Below are 10,205 nucleotides of genomic sequence, written 5' to 3' on the forward strand. Positions count from 1 at the left end.
GTGCAACATAGCAACGAGGTTGTACCATAAACAAAACAAGCGTAAGCATCAAGCATCAAAACAAACTCCTGTAACGACAAAAGAGAAACTTATTAACATAGTGGCATAAAACTTTTAGTGAGTCCAATGTTCAAACAGGCTCATAAGTCCAGCCTAGTAGGTGGGCGATGAATTCGGGTTGACCGCCTCAAGGGTGGGTCAGGATCCACCGGCTGAGGAATGGGCCTGGACACAGGCAGCAGAGGAATGGGCATGGAAGCTCCACAAATTCACATCAGGAACAACAGGAGGGCGTGGCACCAGTGTATGATCACGTAGCGAGCGCGGAAGCAGGCGAAGAGCCCGGCGATTGCGCCGGCGAGTGGAGCCATCAGGCATCCGAACCAGGAACGAGCGGGGAGCCATGCATTGTAGAACTTTGGCAGTTGCCGACCAGCCACCCTCTGGTAGGTGGATGTGGATGTTGTCTCCAGGCGCCAAGGCAGGAAGATCAGTTGCCTGAGTGTCGTGTGCCACCTTCTAGACTAGAGGACTGGGAAATCTTTAGGGGGCAACAGAAAGCTACTAAAAAAGCAATAAAGAAGAGTAAGATAGATTATGAGAGTAAACTTGCTCAGAATATAAAAACAGATAGTAAACGTTTCTACAAATACATAAAACAAAAAAGAGTGGCTAAGGTAAATATTGGTCCTTTAGAGGATGAGAAGGGAGATTTAATCATGGAAGATGGGGAAATGGCTGAGGGCTGAACACGTTTTTTGGGTCGGTCTTCACAGTGGAAGACACAAATAACATGCCAGTGACTGATGGAAATGAGGCTATGACAGGTGAGGACCTTGAGAGGATTGTTATCACCAAGGAGGTGGTGATGGGCAAGCTAATGGGGCTAAAGGTAGACAAGTCTCCTGGACCTGATGGAATGCATCCCAGAGTGCTAAAAGAGATGGCTAGGGAAATTGCAAATGCACTAGTGATAATTTACCAAAAATTCACTAGACTCTGGGGTGGTCCCGGCGGATTGGAAATTAGCAAACGTGACACCACTGTTTAAAAAAGGAGGTAGGCAGAAAGCGGGTAATTATAGGCCAGTGAGCTTAACTTCGGTAGTAGGGAAGATGCTGGAATCTATCATCAAGGAAGAAATAGCGAGGCATCTGGATGGAAATTGTCCAATTGGGCAAACGCAGCATGGGTTCATAAATGGCAGGTCGTGCCTAACTAATTTAGTGGAATCTTTTTAGGACATTAACAGTGCGGTAGATAACGGGGAGCCAATGGATGTGGTATATCTGGATTTCCAGAAAGCCTTTGACAAGGTGCCACACAAAAGGTTGCTGCATAAGATAAAGATGCATGGCATTAAGGGGAAAGTAGTAGCATGGATAGAGGATTGGTTAATTAATAGAAAGCAAAGAGTGGGGATTAATGGGTGTTTCTCTGGTTGGCAATCAGTAGCTAGTGGTGTCCCTCAGGGATCAGTGTTGGGCAACTGTTCACGATTTACATAGATGATTTGGAGTTGGGGACCAAGGGCAATGTGTTCAAGTTTGCAGACGACACTAAGATAAGTGGTAAAGCAAAAAGTGCAGAGGATACCGGAAGTCTGCAGAGCGATTTGGATAGGCTAAGTGAATGGGCTAGGGTCTGGCAGATGGAATACAATGTTGACAAATGTGAGGTTATCCATTTTGGTAGGAATAACAGCAAAAGGGATTATTATTTAAATGATAAAATATTAAAACATGCTGCTGTGCAGAGAGACCGGGGTGTGCTGGTGCATGAGTCGCAAAAAGTTGGTTTACAGGTGCAACAGGTGATTAAGAAGGCAAATGGAGTTTTGTCCTTCATTGCTAGAGGGATGAGTTTAAGACTAGGGGGGTTATGCTGCAATTGTATAAGGTGTTAGTGAGGCCACACCTGGAGTATTGTGTTCAGTTCTTACTTGAAAAAGGACGTACTGGCACTGGAGGGTGTGCAGAGGAGATTCACTAGGTTAATCCCAGAGCTGAAGGGGTTGGATTACGAGGAGAGGTTGAGTAGACTGGGACTGTACTCGTTGGAATTTAGAAGGATGAGGGGGGATCTTATAGAAACATATAAGATTATGAAGGGAATAGATAGGATAGATGCGGGCAGGTTGTTTCCACTGGCGGGTGAAAGCAGAACTAGGGGGCATAGCCTCAAAATAAGGGGAAGTAGATTTAGGACTGAGTTTAGGAGGAACTTCTTCACCCAAAGGGTTGTGAATCTCTGGAATTCCTTGCCCAGTGAAGCAGTAGAGGCTCCTTCATTAAATGTTTTTAAGATAAAGATAGATAGTTTTTTGAAGAATAAAGGTATTAAGGGTTATGGTGTTCGGGCCAGAAAGTGGAGCTGAGTCCACAAAAGATCAGCCATGATCTCATTGAATGGTGGAGCAGGCTCGAGGGGCCAGATGGCCTACTCCTGCTCCTAGTTCTTATGTTCTGCTGAGCACGCTGCTGTCGCATCCATTGCAGTATTGGAACGCGGTCGAGTGTAGGGACAAGAATGGATGGCACAGTGGTCCTGAGGGCGCGACCCATCAACAGCTGGGCTGGTGAGAGGCCAGTGGCTAGTGGGGCCGAGTGATAGGCCAGCAGGGTGAGGCAGAAATCCAATCCGTCAGCAGCAGCCTTACAGAGGAGCCGCTTAACGATATGAACCCCCTTTTCCGCCTTGCCATTTGACTGGGGATGCAGAGGGCTGGACGTCATGTGTGTGAAGCCATATGAAGCGGCAAAAGAAGACCATTCGTGGCTTGCAAAACAGGGCCCATTGTCCGACATGACAGTAATCGGAATGCCATGGCGAGCGAAGGTGTCTTTGCATGCCCTTATGACAGCGGACGATGTCAAATTGTGCAGGCGTATGACCTCTGGATAATTTGAAAAGTAATCTATGATGATTACGTAGTCCCTGCCAAGCGCATGAAAAAGGTCCACACCCACCTTCGCCCAGGGGGACGTCACCAACTCATGGGGCTGAAGCGTCTCGGGGGGTTGCGCCGGCTGAAACCTTTGGCAGGTGGGGCAGTTGAGCGCCACGTTGGCAATGTCATCGCTGATGCCTGGCCAGTATACAGCTTCTTGGGCCCTCCGCCTGCACTTCTCAACCCCGAGATGGTCTTTGTGTAGTTGGTCGAGGACCAGCTTGTGCATGCTGTGTAGAATTACAATCCGGTCCAGCTTTAGGAGGACACCGTCAATGACGGCCAAGTCGTCCCGGACATTGTAGAATTGTGGGCACTGTCCTTTGAGCCACCCTCCCGTCAGGTGGCGCATCACACGTTGTAGAAGGGGGTCAGCCGCAGTCTCCCGGCGAATACGGGCCAAATTTGAATCATCAGCTGGCAGATTGGCCGATGTGAAGGCCACATGCCCTTCGAGTTGACAGACGAACCCCTCCGAATCGGGCGGTGTGCTTACTGCTCTGGATAGGGCATCCGCAATGATGAGGTCCGTACCCGGGGTGTAGACCAGTTGGAAGTCGTACCTCCGGAGCTTGAGCAGGATGTGCTGGAGGCGAGGGGTCATCTCGTTCAGGTCTTTATGTATGATGCTGACCAGGGGACGATGGTCGGTTTCCACGGTAAACTGGGGGAGACCATACACGTAGTTGTGGAACTTATCTATTCCGGTCAACAAATCCAGGCACTCCTTCTTGATCTGCGCATAGCGCTGTTCTGTGGGGGTCATGGCCCGTGAGGCATAGGCGACCGGGGCCCATGATGCAGTGTCGTCCCGTTGCAGGAGTACCGCCCCAATGCCGGACTGGCTGGCATCAGTCGAGATCTTCGTGTCCCGAGAGGTGTCGAAGAACGCCAATACCGGGGCAGTGGTGAGCTTAATTTTGAGCTCCTCCCATTCCTTCTGGTGTGCGGGCAGCCACTGGAACTCCGTGGACTTCTTTACTAGGTGGCGAAGAGCTGTTGTGTGGGAGGCAAGGTTGGGATTGGACTTCCCCAGGAAGTTGACCATGCCTAGAAAGCGTAGCACTGCTTTCTTGTCTGCCGGCTGCGGCATGGCTGTAATGGCGCTCACTTTGTCTGCATCCGGACGCACTCCCGACCAGGGTATATGGTCCCCCAGAAACTTTAGCTGTGTTTGGCCAAAGGAGCACTTGGCTCGGTTGAGGCGCAGGCCGTGTTCCCGTATCCGCGCGAAGACACGCTGGAGACGACTGATGTGCTCCTGTGGTGTAGTGGACCAGATGATGACGTCGTCAACATAGACGCGCACCCCTTCGATGCCCTCCATCATCGGTAGCATTGGCAGCACGGGCAGCGCGGTAGCATTGTGGATAGCACAATTGCTTCACAGCTCCAAGGTCCCAGGTTCGATTCCGGCTTGGGTTACTGTCTGTGCGGAGTCTGCACATCCTCCCCGTGTGTGCGTGGGTTTCCTCCGGGTGCTCCGGTTTCCTCCCACAGTCCAAAGATGTGCAGGTTAGGTGGATTGGCCATTCTAAATTGCCCTTAGTGTCCAAAATTGCCCTTAAGTGTTGGGTGGGGTTACTGGGTTATGGGGATAGGGTGGAGATGTGGATTTTGGGTAGGGTGCTCTTTCCAAGAGCCGGTGCAGACTCGCTGGGCTGAATGGCCTCCTTCTGCACTGTAAATTCTATGAAAGCTATGAAATCATCTGTTCCATGATTCTGTGAAACACCTTGGATGCCGAGATGATGCCAAACGGCATTTTGTTATAGCAGAACCTGCCGAAAGGAGTGTTGAAGGTGCACAGCTTCCTGCTGGACTGATCCAGTTGGATCTGCCAAAAACCCTTCGAGGCATCAAGCTTTGTGAAAATTTTAGCCCGGGCCATTTTGCTTGTGATCTTCTCCCGTTTGGGTATGGGGTACTGTTCCCTCATGATGTTGTTGTTCAGGTCTTTCGGGTCGATGCAGATCCGGAGTTCGCCAGAGGGCTTTTTAACGCACACCATGGAGCTGACCCATGCCGTGGGCTCCGTGACCCGGGATAGCACTCCTTGGTCCTGGAGATCATGTAGCTGCTGCTTGAGGTGGTCTTTGAGTGGTGCTGGGACTCTACGAGGTGCGTGAATGACCGGGGTGGCATCCGGTTTGAGCCGTATTCTGTAGGTATAGGGCAGTGTGCCCATGCCTTCGAATGCCTCCTGGTTGTGGGTGAGGAGCGAGTGCAACTGTGCCCTAAATTCAGCATCCGGGAAGTCTGACGTGCCTTCTGGAGACAGAGCGTGTACCCGCTGAACGAGGTGGACAGCCTTGCACGCCTGTGCGCCTAGCAGGGAGTCCTTTGATGAACCAACAATGTCGAAGGACAGTGTGGCCGTGTACACATTGTCACCTGGAGCTGGCAGGATCCCATGGCCGGGATAACGTTTCCGTTGTAGTCGACCATCTTACAACGGGATGGCCGAATTGATGGTCTGACCTTCAAGGTGTGGAAGGCTGACCATGCTATCAGGTTGGCGGAGGCACCAGTGTCCAAACGGAATGTGATTGGTGATCGGTTGACCGTTAGGGTGGCACACCATTCATCACCCGGATTGACACTGTTCACTGGCATCGGCTGGTGGGTCCTGCTTGGAGACATTTGGTTCCTGTCGATGACCGCAACGCGGAAGGCTTCCAGCTCCTCTGTATCGCCGGTCTGTATATCGTCCGGGTATGACTTGGAGTATGGAGGCTGAATGGTCCGCACGTCCCTGCGAGGCTGTCGGAAATGGGGAGCGTTGGCAGGTTAAGCTGCTTGGCAGCAGGCAGCGTAGTGGCCCACCTTGCCACAGCGGAGGCATTGTTGGTTCTTTGCTGGACATTGCCGCTTTAAATGTGCGGATCCACAGTTGCCGCACGTCGTGATGTCATGGCGTTCGATGTGCCATCGCGCATGCGCAGTTCGGTCCTGCGTAGAGCATGCTTGCGCGTCACGTCCCTCTGCATCAACGTCTCTTTTGGCGCATACAAGCATGGGAGGCTGCAAAAAGGGCGCGAAATGGCCGCCCTCTTCCGGGCCGCGGGCCGGGAGGAACTCGATGGACTGGACCCGCTCGGCCTCATAGGACCCCTGCCTTGCTGATTCGGCCGTGTAGGACCCCTGCCGTGCCGATTCGGCCGCCTGGAATTGGGAGTAGCGGCTGGTCGCGTTTTCATGGAGGACGCAGGCTTCAATGGTGGTGGCTAGGATGAGGCTTTTTATCTTGAGGAGCTGCTGGCGTAGGGTGCCCGAGGTGACCCCAAAAACTATCTGGTCCCGAATCATGGAATCGGAGGTGGCCTCGTAACCGCAGGACTGCGCGAGGATACGGAGATGTGTAAGGAAAGATTGAAAAGGCTCATCCTTACCCTGCAGGTGCTGCTGGAAGAGGTACCTCTCGAAACTCTCATTTACCTCGACGCTGAAGTGTTGCTCGAGTTTGAGAAGGACCGTCTTGTACTTCGTCTTGTTCTCACCTTCGCGAACACCAGGGAGTTGTAGATGTGGATGGCGTATTGCCCTGCCGTGGAGAGGAGGAGGGCGATTTTCCTGGTGTCCGAAGCATTCTCCCTTTCTGTGGCTTCTAGGAAGAGCTGGAAGCGCTGTTTAAACAACTTCCAGTTAACGCCGAGGTTTCCAGCGATTTGGAGCGGCTGCGGCGGGCTGATGGTGTCCATGGCGCAAGATGGCGGATTCCTGAGGATGCGTAGGTAGGTCTCACAGTTAGTGGGTTCCACTCCTGGTACGATGTTGTGTTGGGTGCTCTCCTACACAGACGAACCAACACGGTTGCGGAAGGTACAACTCAGTTTTATTACTAACAATATTAACATTTGTATACTGGTTACTGTGGTTCGTTCATGACCCTCTAATCTGTGGACCATGATGTTTATCTGAATATCATGACAGGACCATTATCTGAAAAGGGAAATTCTGCAGGAAAAAGGGAAGAGGGTGGCACTGGGTGAATTGTTCGAGTAAAGAGACAGTCCGGACACAAGCAACAGAGTGGCCTTCTTCTGTGGCATAACCATTCCATAATTCTATGAACAGTGATCTTGGGTGTATATTCACAAACCTTTGAAAATGTAGAGCAGTTTGATGAGGTTGTTAAGAAAGTTATGAGATACTCGGTTTTCTAAGGAAGTCTTGCTAAACTTTTACAAATCAGGGGCTGGATTCTCCGGTCGCTGAAATCGCGTTCAGCGATCGGCCAGAGCATCAGAGTTCACGATCAAATCGGGGGCAGCACCTTTTTCGCAATGCTCCGCACCCTCCAAAGCGGCGTATTCGGAGAGTACGCTGCGTCACGTATCAACGGTCTCAGGACATTGCCTGAGGCCCCCCATTCCCGATGCTCCGCCCGCCCCCCCCCCGACCGGGCCGAGTTCCCGACGGCATGGGTCACATGTGGTCCCACCCTTACGGGAACTCGGTGTGGCGGCTGCGGACCCAGTCCAGCGCCGCCGTAGTCGGGGAGTGCCGATCCGCGGGCAGGGGGGATTTTATCAGGGGCTGGAGGCACTGTGGGGGTTGGTCCGGGGCACGCAAGCCGGCCAAAGGGGGGGCACTATTTCACAGGCTGGGTCCGCGAGTGGCCTCCGCCATGTAACATGGCACAGCCGCTGCAGGCCGCCGCTGTCCGCATGTGCGGCCAAAGACCCGGCAATTCTCTGGGACACATCAGCAGCTAGAGCTGGGTGCTCTACGCTGCCGGCATGCTAGCCCACAGCAAAATGGGGAATCAGTGGCCATTTTTTCTGTCAGAAAATGCCACCGTTCCCACGCCGGCATGGGGCCATAGCCCTAGAATCGGAGAATTCAGCCCCAGGTGTTAGGGCTCAGCTGGTGTTTTTTGTACAATTTTCAACAAAACACCTGAGGAAGGATGTCAAGATCTTGGAGTGGTATACCAGGATGATAGCAGGGATGAGAAGCTTAAATTATTTGGAGAGACTGGAGAATCTGGGATTGTTCTCATTAGACTAGAGAAGATAAAAGAGAGATCTAATAGTCGGATTCAAAATTCTGAAAAGTTTAGATACAACTGGGGTGAAACTGTTTCCTCTGGCAAGCGTGTCGGTCACCAGAGATCATGGGCTGGCACGGGGGCTGAGAATCCACTTTTATGACAGGATCGGGCCCGGAGCCTCTCCCGCACACGATTTACGCAGCGTGACTGGAGGGCCATTGCCAGAATCCCCCCCCGCGATGCTCCGGTCTCGACTGGCCGAATTCCCGATGGTATTGTTCTAACAATGATCGGGTGTGCGAGATGTAACAGCGCCGGGCCGATCGTTGGGACCTTCGTTCTTCGTCCAGGTCCGCCGATGGAGTCTGCCATAGCGTTTGGCGCAACCGCTGTGCGGACTCGCAACCGGGAAGTGCCTGTATCCGCAGCTGAAGCTGCGAGAAGCATTCCGGGGCCCTGCCAGCCTCCTGCAGGTAGGTGAATAGCTGCTAATATTTTAAATTAATATCCAGAGTAAAACTCCAGCGTTTTTACACTGGCGTGGGGCCATAGCCCCATTGTTGGAGAGTCCAACCCCAGAGATTTAAAATAATTTTCAGAAGAACTGGAAAGGAACTTGGAGAACTTTTTTTCCCACAGAAGGTAATTTAAGATTTGAAAAACTCCATCTGAAAGAGTAGTGCCTGGAGATTTCACAGGAACTTTCCAAAGGCAATTGAGCATGTATTTGAAGAGGGTTGATTTGCCGTGTTTATGGGGAAAAGGCTTGGGTGTGCGCCTAAATTAGGCAGCTAAATAAAGAGCATGCACGGGCAAGATGGACCAAATGGCCTCCTTCTGAGCTGTAAATCTTTGAATGTTGATGTTTTCTCTAGATGTGTGAGGCCCCACAACCAACTGGCTTGCCAGCACTTCATACGTGACAAAAGCAGGGAGGACGAGGGGACACAAGTTCAAGGTAAGGGGCAGGAAGTTTGGGGCAAGAGGATGCGAGGAAAAGGGTTTTTACCCAGAGGGTGGTGACGGTCTGGAATGCACGGCCTGGGAGGTAGGTTGTCTCACATCCTTTAAAAAGTACCCGGGTGAGCACTTGGCACGTCGTAACATTCAAGGTTGGCGAGCAAAGTGCTGGCAAATGGGATTAGGCAGGCAGGTCAGTGCAGACTCGATGGGCCGAAGGGCCTCCTCGGCACTGTGTGATTCTGTGGCATCTGGCACTCCCACCCAGACTCCAGCTCAGAGACACACAACCTGGGGGACGGGGGCTCAGAGAATAAACCAGTGCCCCCCCCCCCCCCCGGGTGTATAGACCACTGTCTCCCTGCCCACAGCAGGCTGTCCCCCTCAGTCTGACTCTCCATGACACGATCTCCTATGTACTCTGCACAGGCCCTTTGTGTCCCCCCCCCGCAACTATGGCTGAAAGGTGGCGGCTTTGTGGCCTCTGGATTGCCGCCGGGAATCCGGTGGAGCCACTCAAAACAAAAACAAAGATCACCGAAAGATCCTCCTCCGCCCAACAGAAACAGCCCAGATGAAGGAGGTCGGGGCTCAGAGTGCGAGAGCAGGCCCCGATCCCCGGGGTTTCATTCTCAGCAGCCCGCCGAAAAACACGAATGCAGCCGTTCGGGGTCGAGGGGGGATAGCGGCGGTCATCAAAGGCGGTTTGAAAGGAGATTTCCAACTGCCCCGCTCGCTCCCTCCCTCCAGGCCGAGGGTAGATGGGACATTTCTCGGCCGTTGATGTCAGAGCTCCAGTGGCGCAATCGGTTAGCGCGCGGTACTTATATGACAGTACAGAGTGAGCAATGCCGAGGTTGTGAGTTCGAGCCTCACCTGGAGCACATGTTTTATGGGCCCCCAAAAAGGGGTAAAAATTCCCCGATTCTATTAAATCTTGTCTCCCCCCCCCCCCGCAAAATACACACACACATACTAACCCCTCCATCCCGAATAAAATAAACGCTTTGTATTTTTTCAAGGGGGGGGAATTATTTTGAAAATAATATTGCAGCTACCCAAATAAAGATGCGGCTGCAATTTAAAACACGATTGATATTTTGCATGATATTTTTTTTAACCAATTTCTAACGTCTCAATTCGGTTGAGCTTTTTTGCAACGAAGTAAAAATCGCCAGTCTCAAAAATAAGCTTGCAAAAATATCCGAAATGCAATCTCAGTGCATCTGATACGAGTGCCTCTAGATCGGGGTCTTCCCGTGACGCTAAACCTGGAGATTCCAGCTTAACGTTACAGAC

At 52.0% G+C, this 10,205-nt stretch overlaps 1 non-coding gene across 1 annotated transcript; it reads left to right on the top strand.

Annotated features, from left to right (window-relative positions):
* Positions 1-9,697: 9,697 nt before the first annotated feature.
* On the top strand, positions 9,698-9,790 carry trnai-uau (transfer RNA isoleucine (anticodon UAU)). The gene is given in 2 exon segments: positions 9,698-9,735; positions 9,755-9,790. It is a non-coding gene; the product is annotated as a tRNA-Ile (tRNA).
* The last annotated feature ends 415 nt before the right edge of the window (positions 9,791-10,205 follow it).

This window comes from Scyliorhinus torazame, chromosome 1, assembly GCF_047496885.1.
Source record: "Scyliorhinus torazame isolate Kashiwa2021f chromosome 1, sScyTor2.1, whole genome shotgun sequence".
Lineage (NCBI taxonomy): Eukaryota > Metazoa > Chordata > Chondrichthyes > Carcharhiniformes > Scyliorhinidae > Scyliorhinus > Scyliorhinus torazame.